Below are 17,144 nucleotides of genomic sequence, written 5' to 3'. Positions count from 1 at the left end.
CCTCTTTGTGTGCATTACTTAGCTCTATGGCATCTTGCTCATCCAGTTTTTGCAATCAGATTTAAACACTGAATATCAGTCCCTCCACTGGCAGCAAATACATCATAGTCTTTTTTTCTCCTCTCAAGTGAACCTGCTAGTGGTCAAACAATATATACAGTCATGGTCCACAGTGTGAAAACACTATGGTGTCAAGAAGATGCTATCTAAAGTATACATTCTTTTTTTTTCTTGTGTAACATATATCACAAGATATTAGCATCAACCACTATCACTCAAAAACCTACACTACTGTTCAAATGTTTAAGGACAGTATAAGAAGTTACAAAATAAATTAATGCTTTTATTGAGTAGAGATGCATTAAAGAGATCAAAAGTGACAGTAAAGTTACAAAAGATTTCTATTTCAAATTCTTTTTAAATGTCTAAGCAGCACAGCTGTTTTTAACATTGATAATAATCAGAAATGCTTCTTGAGCACCAAATCAGCATTTTGACTGTGTTTCATTTGACACTGACGACTGGAGTAATGATGCTGAAAATTTAGATTTGCCATCACAAGAATAAATTACTTCTTAAAATATATTAAAATGACAAAAAAGTTGTATAACCTTTCACAAAATTACGGGTTTTTTGTACGTTTTCTTTTTTTTTTTTTTTTTTTTACTGTATTTTAGCCAAATAAAAGCTACCTTGGTGAATGTAAGAGACTTTCAAAAAACGTTGAAACAAATTATTCTGACCTGAAACTTTTGAACATTTAATATACATGTGCAGCTGCATCGATTCAATAACATCTGCAATAGGCGGATAAATGTTCAAAATTATAAAACACCTACTCTGCAGGACTAGGTAAATGCAGCTGACAGGAGGAAACTGTTTCTGCTTCCCGACAACACCAACATGAGCGGTGTCCTTGTGCATATCCTTATTCAACATGAAAACTTAATGGTTTGGGCCGAGAAGGCTGCTGATGAGTTCACCAGAGCTGTGTGCACGATGCATCAAGAGAGAAGTTCTCATCTTCTTGGCCAAAGATATAAAGATTGAACAGGACAAGTCATTAAGTTTTCACCAGCCTGCTTTCCCAGGCACCGCCTCGCCCAGGGCTCCCAAACCTCCCGCTGCACTATGGGATAGTGCAGTGTTCAGGGTGTCACAGCAGCGGAATTTGTACGAGAGCTTGAGGCAATTTACAACACTTCCTAGTTCTGTCCTTTCTCACTTTTCTGTCTAATTCACGCTTTCTGGAGCAAAAGCTTTTTATGGGTTGTATCAAAGGAGCTGCTTTGCAGATAAATGATAGGGTTTGGGGAGCAATGTTTACCCAAGTATCTTTCTTTGACCATGCCAGCCCTGCCACGCTGCTTTCTGGAACCAGCGCTTTATTTACTCTAGTGCAACATTAGCTTCGGTCTCTGTATTACAGATCTCACACGAGGAGTAGCGTTTATGGCTGTCCTGGGAGATTTGTTCAAATTAGACCTCTAGAGATCATATAACCTAAGTAGAAACAAATGTTGCCACTTTTCCAAATCATCATCCTCCGTAGCGGACGAGATGGGGGGCAGTGTGAGAGCCAAAGCTGTGAGTAGGAGGCCGAGCTATGCCATGGCCCTGGCTTCATTCAAGAGCCGGCACGTTTAAGATGGTAATGAATGGCCGTCAATGAAACGGGCTCCTGTGCTGATATACGCAACAAGCTTGCCTTTCTCACGGCACCAGAGTGGGCAAAGAGAGGCGCCCCTTTGTCACGCCGGCACATGTGCCTTGTCGGCTTTTTGCATCTAGTAAAATATGCCTCATTGTCCTGAATGTCAAATCTGTAGATCTCCAGACCGACAGCATTCTTCGAGTATGTGACTTTGTGGACTCACATTCTGCTCGCCCATCCTTCATTAGATTAACCACAGCTCCATCCATGTTCACCTGACATGTGTTGTGTCCCAGGGAGTGTTTGTAGCATTTTAAGTTAATTTTTGCTTCACAACATTATAATGTAAAGTGCATATTTATTTTTAGATTTGTATATGAAGGTTGGGGTGAGTTATTAACAGTATTATAGTTTAACATTCTAACTTTTTAAAATACTTTTAACTGAAGAAAAAAAATCCCGTCAGGGATGCATTAAACTGATCCAAAGTGATCGTAAAATCATATTTGAACTTTATCAACAAATCCTGAAATTTTTTTTATCACTGTTTCCATAATTCAGCTTTGCTGTCACTGGAATTATGTTTTAACTTGTTTTAAAATACAAGAAAAAAGTTTTTTTAAATGTGTAATAATATTTTAGAATATCACTGTTTTTATTGTATTTTTTATCAAATAAATGCAGCTTTAGTAATCTGGAGACTTGTTTAAAAAACATCTGAAAACACCATACTTTTGAAAGAGTGTAATTATTGGTGTTTTCAAAGATTACCTGTGAATAAGCGTTACATAAAAAATAATAATAAAATTATATATATATATATATATATATATATATATATATATATATATATATATATATATATATATATATATATATATATATATATATATATAATTTTTTTTTCTTTTTTTTTCTCTTCATGAAGGCTATTTATTTAATCTGGCTGCTATGCAGGAGAGCAGATTTGAGCTGGCAGTGAAAAACATGTATTTTTAGGTATCTGAAAGCTGTGTAGTTCGCTGACTTCTCTAATGTGTGCTTTTTGGCAAATGAAAACTCTACTTTGACTTACAGATACAGCTATTTTAGCACTTAGCTCCGAATTGAAAGTCATAAATCATCTGAATTTGTTGGAAATATAAAAGTGTTTGAAACGGCAACAAAAAGCAGGTGTGGTGTGAAAATATATATGTCCTGTTTACCCGAAGGCCCTCCCCTTCCTACGTGTGGTCAAGCTTGATAATGCATAATGTCTATTATCAAAAATATTATAAAATATTATTGAAAAGTGCAGTCTTTACCAGACTAAAATGGTTTGTTTAGCACTTTTTCATTTATTTTGTGTAATAATGCTAGCAACTGTGATGCTGATTCAGAGCCATTTTCCTCTGTGAGGAGTGTGTGTAGAGTTAATGTGCTCTGGCCATATGGTTGCGGTGAATTGATGACGGATATTTGACTCTGTGTTGTAGTGATGGGAAGCAGTGGGCTGTATGCCACAGTGATACTGAAACAATAGTAATACACAAGCACACGAGGTCAACCGTGTGCACGGTCCCTGCCTGGAGGCAGGAAGGATACAAGCAAAAAAAAGACAAGAGAAATAGCCAGAGGAAAGAGAAAAAATAGAACTGAAACTGAATGGATAGTGGTTGAGGAAGACGTCTTCCCTTTCTCCTCCATTATGCGGCTTACACGGTCACAGTCTTTCCACGAGGTCACAGTGCACTTTTGAACTTTCACTCTTTATGGACATTGGCCCCGTGTTTCCCCGGGAGAAAATCCATGGCGTTTCCCATGAAGCGATCACATGGGGCGGGCGAGTCAATTAGATCATATTTGAACAAATCTCTCAAACCAATGAACCTTCTCTGAAAATGTAGAGCATTTTTCTTCAAACTCCAGCTTTTCTGTGTTATTAGATCTATGATATTAGAGTGACACATTGAATATTTTATTGACTGTCTGAATGCCTTGTGATGACACGCTAACTTCTCTCAAAAGAGACTCCGTGTCACTCCGTATTAGGCAGCCAGGCATGATGCTCCCCGCACATTTCCTGTGAATAAACTTCTGCTCAGCAGGGGGGAACACAGACCAGAGGTGAGCAGGGTGCATGCACACACACAGTACTCACCAGCCCCCCTCCCCTGACAGTCCCCCCTTCCTCCTGAGAACGGCCTTATAAAATCCATGGAAGCGCTCAGTGAGTTGAAGCCTCCTTAAACCTTCTTTTATCACTTGGAGCGGCTCTTCTTATGGAACACTCTGTCCAGGACACAGCACGGCTACCTCTGCCCAAATACAGTGATCCACCTCCTGCACTTTCTGTTAGACCTTATAGGCTACATTCTTCATCTTAAGTAAATGTGTGGGTGTCACTTTTGTGTAAAACTGTCCTTTCAATCAAGATAAATATTGTACTTAATTAAAATGAGAGTTAAAGGTGCACTGTTTCCAACTGATGTGGTTTTATTTTACATAAGTTTAGTTGTCCTGTCTTGTTGGGTATCATGTTGAGATCCCTAAAACAATTGCAATTGCAATTTGTGCTCATAAACACATCTTAAATCTTAAAATTAATGCATCATCCACACATATTACTTCCATAATTCATGTCATTATTTGTATATTTTGTTTATATATATATATAGATGGATGGATGGATGGATGGATGGATGGATGGATGGATAGATGCTTTCTGAACTGTTTACACAAAAATAAAAGCAGCAAAGCTGTTTTTAACATCGATAATAATAATCAGAATTGGGTATAACACGTTAGTGTATACTAATTACATTTTCTGATAATGCGGAAATGTAAAGCATTACTTTTTAAGTTTATGTAATTTGATTACAGTTACTAATGTCAATAAAAGGACATTATTTAAGTTACGAATGAATTGTTAATAAAAAAAAAAAATAATAAGTAAAATGCATTTTAAAATCATGTTTTGTGTCAGTATGTCTTTTAATTAAACACCGGAGAATGAAAGCTAAAATGCAGACGAGTCGTACAACATTTAGTGCCAGCCACAAATGTAGTTTGTTTGTCTGTCATAAGGGAAATATTATGGACCATGTCACAGGTTATGTGGAATACAAGTTTCTTAGAAGTTCTATCTAGAACTACATTTCCTTCTCTCAGCGTCAAATATCAGCCTCCAATTCTCCTACACATTGAGCACACTGTTCTTTACACATAACAACACGGCACTTACACACTTACAACCCCAGACAGACCAGAGACTAGAATGTCAGTCGCCAGTCTCCTGTCACAGTCATTTTACAGGAGTCATTTCTCCAGACATGTTTGACTTGCTTGTTTTTTTTTGCGTGATGTTTTCCAGTAAAGTCGACCATGAGCCACCAACATTATATCTTTAAAGTTTATATGGTTTCGCCACACTATTAATTTGCATCCCTTGCTCGTATGAATTGTCAAAGTGTCCCCATCTGTCCTCAGAGCTGTGGAGAGACACTCAACCAGCGGGCACCCTGCTCAATGCAAGTCTTTGTGTTGAAACTTTTATGGGCTTTGGCTCGAGTTCATAACGTCATTGAGGGACTCTGACTACAGCTCATGTCATATCTGCAGTGGTGTTTAAACACAGTGGTGTTTTTTGGTCTTTATATGGCGTCATATTGTGCTCCTATAGTCTTATGTGACTGACCAACTCTTAAGTGTGAGGACAAATGGGATAATAAAACAAAAAGCTGTGGTGCAGAAAGTAGTGCACTTGCCTACAATATATAAGAGCTGTTGCCTCAGGGTGTCCAAGGTTCAAATTTGGCCTTCGTCATCAATCATTCCCTTTCTCTCTTACCCACTTTCATGTGTTTTCACTGTTCTATAAGTGCTAACATTCTTAAAAATTAATTATTTTTTAAGCATGTTTGGTTATTTTATTTATTTATTTTATAGTGAAGAGAGAGGTGGTGTCAGGAAATACTGTGAACCAGGTTCGATTACCGATTATGTGTTGAGCACATACACCACAGCTCCACAGCTCAATGTGTCATGCACTAACCACTATGCTGCTGTTCCAACATATTTATTTATGTATTTATTTTTAGATTTTTTTGTGTATAGACGTGACGGTAAATAATATAAGGTGCCCCTAAAAAGTATTTGGACTCTTTTGGAAATGTAAATCTATCAGTTAAAAAAAATGTGACATCTGAAAACCATGCTAGAACTATGATTGTAGTTTTGCATCTCATTAAAAAAAAAAACATATACATCAACGTTATTTAAGTATTATTTATAAAATATTATAGTATGCATTAATATTTTGAATTATTTTTTTATTGCTTCAGTTTTCCTTTTGTCATTGTTTTAGTGATTTTGTCAGTTTTATTTCTATTTAATATTTCTATTTAACGTTAAATTGTCTATTTAAGTTTTATTTTTAGCAATTTTAGTGCTTCAACTTAAACTTTGCCAATGCAACATTTTCTAAATGTTTTGTTTAGTTTTTTCATCTAATGTTTTTTATGCCCCCCCCCCCCCCTCCCCAATAAAAAATTAACAATAAGAACACTGATAATGTATAAATACAAATCTTTTTGAATAATGGTTTGATATATACAGTATACTCTGATGGAGTCAATGTTGTCTGCTCAGTTGAGTGGTCAGCAGTCTAGTCAGAGGTCCGTTTGTGCATACAGTACATTTAAGGCCTTTAAGCTCTGTTTCTTTCTGAGTGCTACCCGAAAGCCTAGACCACATATTGATTCCCGCAGGTTAAGCGTCCAGCACTTTCAGAGCATCGTAAAAGACATGATGAAGGCCCATGCATTTAACATAATAAAACCACCTCACTTAAACCTGCACATCTACAGAGATCCAGAGTCTGGGAGAGAGTTCAGCCACCTCCCTCGGAGATCTCAGCAAAAAGCTCTCTGACATCTCCTTGGGCTCTTCCCTCCTGAGGTGTTTCATCCCTTATCGCAAAAAGTGTTAAAAAGAGGTCAAAGAAGCAAAGTGAAGTCTGCCCAAATGTTTTCTGGAGTTGCATTTATGGCTAATGTATTGATGCGGCAGATGTAGTGAATAAATAAAGTTCCTCTCCAGAGGAAAGCTTCTGAAGGGTTAGACCAAGCATGCTGAGAGAGTTACTATTATCCACGTAAATGCTGCAAATGTAATTCAGCCCGAGGTTGGAACTGTAAAAGTGAGACCAACATGTTTTTTTTCTCCTCTTTTTCCGTTTTCCTTTTAATACTTCTGAGTGTAAGCTGGCCGTTTTAAAAGGTTTTAAAAGGTTCAGGACTGAAGATCATATGATGGTGCTGAGGCACAAGCCTCCCCTCCCTGCTCTTGCCTGGAGAAAGCTTTATAAAACTTTGATGCCCAAATTAGGTTTTTACTCATCTTGCACCTTCCTGCTCACAGTATTGAAAGCAGCGGTGAACTGCTGCGGGGAGATAGCATCTCAGCATTTGGACTGGGTACTCCGCCTCGCGGCCACTGACAACAGCAGAAGTGTTTTAACAGGGTTTTAATGGCCGGCCACTTCTGCTCCTGGGAGCATAGAAAATAGCTGCTGTGAAAAGAAAGAAAAAAACGCTCTTTGGCTGATGGGAGCTGACATGGCCTGCTTTTTCAGTCGCCATGCTCATGTGACTTTTGCATCAGAGCTGCTGGGAACATCTAGATGTCTTTTTTCCCACTTTTTTCCCCAATTCCTTCCCTGCCAATTTTTCTGGGAGGAAGGCAGGAGAAGAGTCGCTGGATCAACGCGCCCCCCCCCCCCCCCCTCTCTCTAAGCTGAATTTTATTAAAACAATTTTATTGACCTGTTTAATTTATAATTATAATACAGTTAAAAAAAAAAATAATAATAAAAAATATTGTGAAATATTATAACTGTTTTATATTTAAATATATAAAGTGTCATTTATTGTTGTGAAGGCAATGTTGAATTTTCAGCAAGCCATTACTTCAGTCTTCAGTGTCACATGATTCTCATATTGGTGCTAGAAACATGTATTGTTATTAGCAATCTTAAAAAAAAGAAAAAACTGTTGTGCTGCTTAACATGTGTCCTACTATAATAAAGAATTATTTGATGAATAGAAAGTATGTGGTAATGGTTATATAGGATTTATTTAAATTATGTAACTAATAAAACCTGATCTCTCTCTCTCCCTCTGTTTTATTTATGGTTTATTTTTTTTTATAAACATTGTAATAATATATATGAAATTATACTGTAATTTTAGCTGTATTTTAAGTTCACCTTCTGAGCAAAGCTTGAAAATGGGGGTTGCTTTTATGGTTTCTGTCCATTTTCCCTTTTCTGTCCACACTTCCCCTCCCTTCCACTGTCCTTGTTTGATTGGCTGGTCATTAAAGTGTGTGCTGACAGAGATTGGGCTTTGCCCTTTTGATAGGGGCTGAGTGCCCTGGCCGCCCCTGCCAACCCCCACTCCAACTGCCCACTGTGGAAACCTGGCCCTTGCATTGTGCTCCTGAATGGGGGCCCTGTGTAGCGTTGTGGCCCTGCTGGCTACGCTCATTAGCAGAGTTTGGCGACACACAGTCCCCCTGAATGAGTCTGCTTGTTGCCACACAATAGATAAGCCCTGAATGTAGGCTCAGAGTCTGGCTCCATGCTGACACCTCTCAGCAGCCACAGCACTCTCATAGCCACTGCTCAGCTCTCGGCCTGCACTGCACAACCGCTGCGCTCCTCTCCACTGGCTCATTCTGTGCAGGAAACAGGGATGTGGGAAAATAGAGAAAGATTTGCTTAATTGATGTAACTGGGCATTTCATATAGGTCATTCAGCTTCCTGCTCACCACACTTTTCAGCACACACCCCTTGACCATGACCCCATGCTGCATATTTGCACACATGGCTGCTTTGCTCTTTTCGGTCTTTTAAAGGAATATATTTAAGGTTCAATATAAGTTAATCTCAGTTTACAGCATTATGTGACAATGTTGATTACCACACACACACAAAAAGTTATAGTGAGGCATTTACAACTGACATGAATAGGATCAATTTTATTTATTTTGTTTTTATTAAATTTTTTGAGAATTTAAAAGCAGAAATCGGAGTCTTAGAACTTTATAAAAAGCACTTGAATTAATTATGTTAAAACGTGTATTATATGAGCTGAAAAACTTAAAATAATTTTCATTGTTGTTTAAGGTTTATGGAAAAAGTTTTTCATAAATTGTAAATAAAATGACAGAAATCTTAGTACACTCTTGAAAAATAAAGGCTCTTCGTTGATATCAATGGTTCCATGAAGAACCTCCTCTTGGAACCTTATTTATTTATTTTGTATGTCTGATTATTTTAATGTTTTAAAAACCGGTTCAATCTTCATGGTAACCCAGATTTTTGCTTTTTATATAAAGAAAAAGAGGGACAAGTCAAAATTTTTTTTTTGGTAAATCAATATTATGCCACAAGTGCTGTCAACTTGAACCCAGAATATTCCTTTAAAAGTGCCTTGTTTATTCCAAACCATTTCAAATGCACCAGATGTAACGAATCAGATCTGATTATCCTCTCCTTGACTCAAAAATTCATAATCTGCAATGAAAGCAATCAGCATGAAAAGTTCATGCCTCCATTTGCTGTCATCTGTTTGGGTGGTCAGCTCGAGGTGTACAACATGTCAGTTGGCGTCTCATCCTCTCAACAGTGGCACAGCTGCGAAAGTTTGTTTTCACCCCATCATCTTCCATTATCTGCCTTAATCAAATTCTGCTTTTGATCACGGGGAAGGGTGTATGAGGTCTGGCTAGGGAGACCTTGCGGGGGGAGAGTGTGGGACATCAACAGGGGGCCTTCATGTTTCCCATCTCCTGAGCTTCATTGTATGAGTGTGGGTCAGTTTAAAAGCAATTGCACCAAATCGTGTAACCTGAGCCGTTGGCTGAGCGCTTGGCTATGTTAATAAGACCCGAACAGAGAGGAGGATAGGTGATAGCTGGGCGAGATACAGGGGAGTGTCTGTCCTCCTGAACACTCAGGGAACAGGATTGAAATGATTGCTTGTACTGTGAGTGGTGAGTCTAGAGTGTGTGTACGTGCCGAGTAACATTTATCTGTTTGCATGTGTGTATTTTCCTTATGTGTGTGCTTTGGAGTGTTCTTACCTCTGCTCCTCTCCTCTCAGCACATAGGCTGTGCTCGCTTCCCCACCAATTAAACTGATTGAGTTAATTATACATTCTTCACTATGACCTTGTGTCCCTAACACTGATTGGCTGACCTTTGTGTGGCCGCCAGTCCTTAAAGTGAAAGAGGTGGCCGATACAAGCTAAAATGTGTCACAAACTTCACAGTATTAACCAAAAAATATTTTTGTCAATAGTAATGGTATATAAAATGATCATACCCAAGAATGAATGTTATATGCATACTAAGCAACTAGTTTATACTGAGAATTGGTCCCTAAAAAAAAAAAACTTAAACTTATTCAATGTGAGCAATTAAGTTTTTTTCTTTAGTTGAGTATGATGAGTTTTTTAAAGAACTTTGCCAGTGAGTTTATTCCATTAAATATTCATTAGATTAAAGCTGAGTTTGAGTTTTTTACATGAATCGTTAGAAGTGCTGACTTGTTAGTGAATCAAATACTTGTCACAGGTGTTCTTGGCGAAGTATTACAGTACACGTTTTTTTTTTTTTTTTTTTTTTATCGCATTCAATTCAGACTAGGGATGTTTTGTTTAACCGGTTAACCACTAACCTACCGTTGAGAATTTTGACCGATTAATACAATCAGTTAAACAGTTTAAAAAGTAATTTATTTTTTTATTTTTTTAAAGTAATTTATCAAAATATTTAAAAAGGTTTGAATGACGTGAATCCTCATGTTCTGTTGTTTGTTGTTTGTTGCTTTTTGCGCATGTAAAATGAATCCCCGGGAAACAAATGTTAGTATTTATAACGGGTCACAAACACTTATGCTTTCTAATTTAATTCAATTCTAATTTAAAATAATCTTGTCGGTTAATAATCAGTTAACGAGCGTGGGTTGTCGGTTAAGAAAAAGAACAGAAAATTAACATCCTTGAAAATTCACAATTCAAAAAGAGTTTGTAAACTTAAGTCATTCATACAGTCATTCATACAGTAGAAATGTCTGAATGTCATTTGGTGAGATTCTTACATTTGTGTGTGTGTGTGTGTGTGTTTGAAGTGTTCGAAAATACTTTTTAACCCCACTTGATGTTGATTTATATATTGCTTTGAATTCAAAAAAAAAAACACCACATTCACACTGTGAATAGAGCTAACTTCTCCTGTCTCTTTCTCCTTAAATTCTCTCTTTCTTCAACTTCCCTCCACCCCCTTCCCCTTTGTACCTTGCTCTTGGTCTGCTGGTCAGATGGGCTGGGAGAAAGCCAACAAACCTCCAGCCTCTCACATGCTTTTCATTCACAGTATCACGTGTTGTAATGCCCTGACCCCTTCATTCATGTTCTACAAGCTGTTCATTAACTCTCTGAGCCCTGCTGCTCGAATTTATGAGGCAATAGCAAGTTTGTACATGTTTTCAGTAAATTAAGCAATTGACATTTAAGGGCCCATCAATGGGCTACAGACCAAGATGGACGTTTGTGTGTGTGTGTGTGTTTTCCTATCCTGACAGAGACGTACACTATGCTCATGTGTATGTGCATTGTATGTTAGGTGATCTAGCTACACAAGATCAAATATGAATACATGCTCTCAAACACCAAACACTCCCGGACTGACACGTATAGAAACAAAACAACACACACTTTTAGCCCTGATCAGATCAGCATAGTGTAATCATGTCATTTAGCGTCATTACTGCATTAGCAAAGTATGGCTAATGGCCACAGCTGTTTTACGACATCTTGTGATGCTCTTATGATATCCAGACTGATAATTGCTTTTCGCTCATCAAGAGCCCCTTTCATTTACAGCAGCCCATCTTTAATGCTCGAGCAGCTATGTGTGTGAGTCAAGAGTCGCATGGAGTCGGGCACCTCCTCGCGGAGACGCAGATGCACACATGCATGCTAGACAGGTGCTGTTGTCCTCAGGCAGTGAGCTAACACCTGAGAGCTTAGCTCAATAACAGGCCCTCCTGTGCGGCTAAGCTAGGTGTTCCTGGGTTTATCTGCAGCCCATCAAAAAAAGCTTGGGGTTGAATCCCACTGTGTGTGTGTGTGTGTGTGTGTGTGTGTGTGTGTGTGTGTGTGTGTGTGTGTGTGTTGTGTGTTGTGTGTTGTGTGTGTGTGTGTGTGTGTGTGTTGTGTGTTGTGTGTGTGTGTGTGTTGTGTGTGTGTGTGTGTGTGTGTTCCAGTCCGAAAGGGATTTCCACTCAGATTCTCCTTGTCTAAGGCTATATGTCAGCATCCACACATTGGTGTTGTACCTTAGTTCACCCCTGTAATTTGAAATCTGGACAGTTTGTTAAATCACATTAAAATGAGAAAAATATACAATGTCAAGGATAATTTCATAATCCAACAGTATATTGGTGATATTTTGTGAATTAAGTTGAAAATTTGTTCTCAAAATATTGCTTGTTTAATCTTATAATGAAAGGACTTCATTGTTAAAATGACAATAATAAAGTTATAGCATTAGGGCATTATAGTAGTAATATAATGAGAATAAACTCACAATTCACAGTATAAAGTCAAAGTTTCAAGAATAAATTTGGATCTTATGAGAGTATTGTTGTAAATTGAATCTCAAAATATTACTAGTTTAATCAAATTTAATAATGGACTGACATTGTTCTCATATTTTTCACTACTTCATTATGACTTAATTATTGTGATTTTTAACTTTTTTCAAAATACTTCAATCTCATAATGCTGTTAATTTATTTTCATAATATGACTTGAATCCCATAATGTGACTTCATTCTTAAAATCTCGATTTCATTCTCAAAATATTTAAAACTATTTTATTTTTGTTTAAAAGGCCTATAGTAAGATTATTCTCAAAACTTTACTTCTTTATTCTCAATCTTAGGTTTTATTATTATTATTATGGAGTCCCACACATGACATGCACATAATATAGATATAATAATCACAAATTATACATTTTTCATTTAGTTTAATCATGGCCAAGAATTGACTAAGATTAGGAGATTACTTTAATTTGTGTGAACAAATTTTAATTTGTGGCTACGATATCTTGTCCCCCCCCCCCCCCCCCCCCGCTTTTTGTTATATGCAGGGCTCTGTAAATTTCACAATAGCAATCACTAATGTTGTATCTTTTTTATCTCTTTAGAGGTAATTCTCATTGGTCTTTTTTGTTGGTATTTCCTCTTCACTCTCGCCATGTGGCCATTGTCATCCTCAACCCAGGGTGTACAGATGAAACTCCCCGCGATTCTGCGTTGTGCTTTCATCCCCGTCAGGTCATTGTAAAAAGTGTATCTATAGAGCAGTGTTTGGGGATCAAAGGCTCTCTGAAATATCTCACTCACACATTCTGCTCTACTTCTTTATCTTGCCTTCTTCCCCACTGAGCTCTGTGAGAGCTGTGGGTTCAAACGTTCAAGTTCGGTGTCGGAGATGTCCGCCGCTCACACCTCCTCTCCCCCATGAGAAACACGAGCCTCCTTCGGCCGCAGAACTGACGAGAGGAGAAGGAAAAGAGAAAGAGAGAAGGGGAAAAAGAGCGGCTGGAAATGACTGTCAGGGGCCTGGCTGGTTAATGGCTTTCGCAGAGCTATCGCCCTCAACTAGCATGTCTTCTCCATTAGCGAATTTTGTTCCGATGCGCTAAAGTCGTGTTGTTTTCTCCTCTCTTTTGCTCTTTCTCTCACTTTAGTGTCACTTTCACTCCGGCAGGTCTACGAGTGGCTTTTAAACGATTCGTCCCACTTTCTGAGGCTCTGTGACTCAGTGTCAACGTCCCGTATGGCCCATGTGTATGTTCCTTTCCTGCGCTGTGAATGACTCTGTGCTCAAATAAACCCAGAGGCCAGTCGTTGGCTTTGATCAGGGCTTTGTCATCTTTATGGGAGTGTTGAGAGGAATAAGCCAGGGCCAGCAGTGCAGGACCCCAGATTAAAGAAGACCAGAGACGGGGGGTTTGCAGGCCTCCCTCTGGAGTTTAACATCACATGTAACTCCATGGGCTGAATTTACTCCACTCTGGTTTTTAGACATATCAACAGCACCCGGCGTTCACAGAAAATGGAAAAATGGAGCATCAATCCACAAGTTCATATTTATTTCTTCCTCCGGAGAAAGAATGTAAACTGTAGGCTGTCGTTACAAATACTGCATGATTTGTGTGCTTCAAAAAAAAAAATCTGGCCATGTTCGGTCACATATGTGCGCCTATTATGAGGGTGAGAAAGAGTGTGAGAGGATGTGTGTGTGTTTGTGGTTTTGTGTGTGTTTAGGATCCAGATACACTCCAGTGTTGTTTGAGATATAAAAGGAGAGAAACGGGGGTCACATGCTACAGCGTCCAGACGGCATTTGCGTTTGTGCCCCCTTTCCGATAGCCTGGCTTTCCACAACTGCCTTGACCTCCTCAACTTTCAACTTTACTTGAGCTTCTGGAACGTTGTGAGTTAAACAACAACAGAATGAGACAAACAAGGCCATTAGCCCCTACGCTACAATATGCAAACCACACACACAGTTTTATTAGTTGTACATTGTTTATAATGAAACAACAGTGTTGTGTAATCATGAACATTGATTTTAAGAGGCACAGACCTTTAACCTTAAGTCTGTGCTTTTGCTGTGGAATAGGGTGGCTCTTGTCCTAGCTGGAGGAGTGGTAGATTAGCTAATCCTGTCGCTGTGTTTGGGCTCTTGGCCCCTGCATGCTTTTGGGGTAATTAGCTTACATGACAGGACCGAGGGTTAATATTGTTCTCTGTGCTCAAACAAAGGGCGATTATATACTTGCAGAGATGGAATGCATCAGTATGGCTAATAAAGAGGTGAAAAGTGCTCTTGGTAAAAGTTGGTGTGTTAGTTGTGAGGAATGTGGCTTTTAGTATTGTGGCAAGTGTGTTTGTGTTTCACTTTGTCCACTTTAACATTCGGAGATGTGAATTGTTTGCATAGTTGTTGGGTAATGTGTGGTTAGTGGCATTTGCCTGATTTTTTTACAGGAAAATTATTTAGAGTAATGGTTTAAATGGTTTAGAGTACACATGCCCAAAATAGGCAGTACCAGTTGCAGTTGCATAGATTTTGTATAGTCTTTGTAGCTACCACAGTTTAGATTTTGTGTAATATAAATACAATTATATTAAATAAATTTTTTACGATTATATTTTTACAGTTTTTGTAAGATATAAGTATTTTTGCTTTTACACATCAATTGCAAGAATATTTTAATCCTAAAAGAGAGCTCAAAACTTCACAAAACTCAGTGAACTCGTGTGTAATATGATTCTAAACAAGCATGCAAAATTTTATTGAGATCGGGCAAAGAAATGCCACTATTATAGTTATAACGACAAAATATTTCTATGGGAAATTCCCTGAAATTGCAGTTATAACCACTAGACCACTAATGGGCTCATTCAACTCACTAATAAAGTACTTTTCACAGATTTTGCTTTTGGAGTCATATTTTATACATTATAAAATCACTTATGAAATTACAAATCACATTTTATTCTACTAAGAAATCAGTTTTTGCAATTATGCTAGATTATGGTTACAATGAAACCTGAAAATTATATTTGCTTTAAGTATTTTCTTACCTATAATTTATTTAAGATATTTATATCTGCAGCAAAATGTGTGAGGATATAGGGGCGTGTTTTTGTGACATATCAGGACACAACTCTGTATAATGACATTGGTATGACACAGGTTTTACAAGGAGAGGGTGACCTATGAGGACATAACCCATGTCCCCATTTTACAAAACGCTTATAAACCATACAGAATGAGTTTTTTGAGAAAGTAAAAATGCACAAAATTTCCTGTGAGGCTTAGGGTTAGGTGTAGGGTTGGTGTAGGGCCATAGAATATACAGTTTGTACAGTATAAAAACCATTATGCCTATGGGATGTCCCCACTTTTCACAAAAACATAAGTGTGTTTGTGTGTGTGTGTAAGCATGCTTAATGAGTATTCATGTAATAGTTTTAGCCATTTCATTTGTGTGTGTGAACGTATTTCTCTATTGTACATTTTTGGTTGGCCTAGACCCTAACAGCATCCATGTCATAAAGTCCGTAAAGCGATTGAACCCTGGAAATTGCTGCTTGCAGCTTTATTTTTTTATTTGTATGGTGGAAAAATATATTAACCAATAAAGATGTATGTATGTCTTTATTTATTAGTTCATTTATTTATATAAGTTCTGTTTTTAAAAGTTTTTAAAGAGTAACTAAACCCTAAACCATGGGGCTTTATTAGTGCTGTTCATTGATTCGAGTAACTTTTTTGACATTTGAGTATAAAGTGTTTTAATTCTACAATATATGGTGTAAAAATGAGTGCTGCCCTCTTCAGGTTGAACGGTGGCTACTGCAGTTGATTTTTCCTATTGGATGTTGTGGTGGCAAGTGACGTAAGCAGTGGCAGGTGACGTAACCAGTTTCCAGCTGACCACGCCCCTTGGTACGAGCTACCACGCCCTTGGCAGTATAAAACCATCTTGTTCCCTCAAAATCACTGTAGTGAGTCAGGAGTTGGAATTGCGAGTATTGATAACGACCAGGGTAGACTATTATAGCATCTATTTAGCATAGCAATTATATAGTTATTTAGATCTTCAAGTTGGCATAGATTTATCTGTATTTAGTACAGTGCTCAGGATGGTACGGAGGTCTGTTGCTAGTTGCAACAGCACTGCTGGACTGCATAGTTTACCAGCAGACTTTAAAATTAGGCGCAAGTGGTTGCATGCACTTGGCCTGGAAGACCGCGAGTTCCCGCCTAGAGCTGGAGTGTGCAAACTGCATTTTACGCGGGATTGCTTCTCCAATGCAATGGAGGTGGAAATGGGCTTCTCCACACAGCTCGCGTTGAAAAGCGACACGGTGCGGGAATTAAGACCGCAGTTTGAGCCAGCGGCTCGAATTGATATGAACAGACACCTCGACACCCTCCACTTCAGGTGAAAGTGGGGGAGAAAAGTCCTCTACTTCAAATGATCGCTCTGTTGCAAAGCTACTTGCGTCATTACAGTCACTCTCCATTTTGGCGTCTCTGACAGCAGCTGTCAATCAATCCTTCACTGCGGGTCTCAGGATCACGCCGCACTCGCTCAGCCCCGCCCTAGGTTCGTCCCATCTCCGCTGTGATCTGCCCACTTTTCAGCATTTTTCAAATATTGTCAGTGGGTGGAGTCAGGCTCTTACCAGGGGTTTAGTTACCCTTTAAATGTTTTTTAAAGATTTTTATACATATTGGACAAATGTTTTATCCAAAGCTCCTTACATGTACAATAAATTGCATATAAGGGATTCAGTACATTTTATCAATTCATGCATAATCTTTTAAATTATATGTCCAGAACTGGCGTTC

At 38.2% G+C, this 17,144-nt stretch overlaps 1 protein-coding gene across 8 annotated transcripts in view; it reads left to right on the top strand.

The window, feature by feature from the left end:
• The window catches only part of LOC132123611 (BCAS3 microtubule associated cell migration factor-like), a 233,928-nt gene that overhangs the window by 156,078 nt on the left and 60,706 nt on the right, over nt 1-17,144 (top strand). The gene's annotated exons all lie outside the window — the stretch shown is intronic.

This window comes from Carassius carassius, chromosome 41 (genome assembly GCF_963082965.1).
Source record: "Carassius carassius chromosome 41, fCarCar2.1, whole genome shotgun sequence".
In the NCBI taxonomy this organism is placed as follows: Eukaryota; Metazoa; Chordata; class Actinopteri; order Cypriniformes; family Cyprinidae; genus Carassius; species Carassius carassius.
The sequence above is the reverse complement of the archived record's forward strand: the minus strand, read 5'-3'. Positions and strand labels throughout refer to the sequence as shown.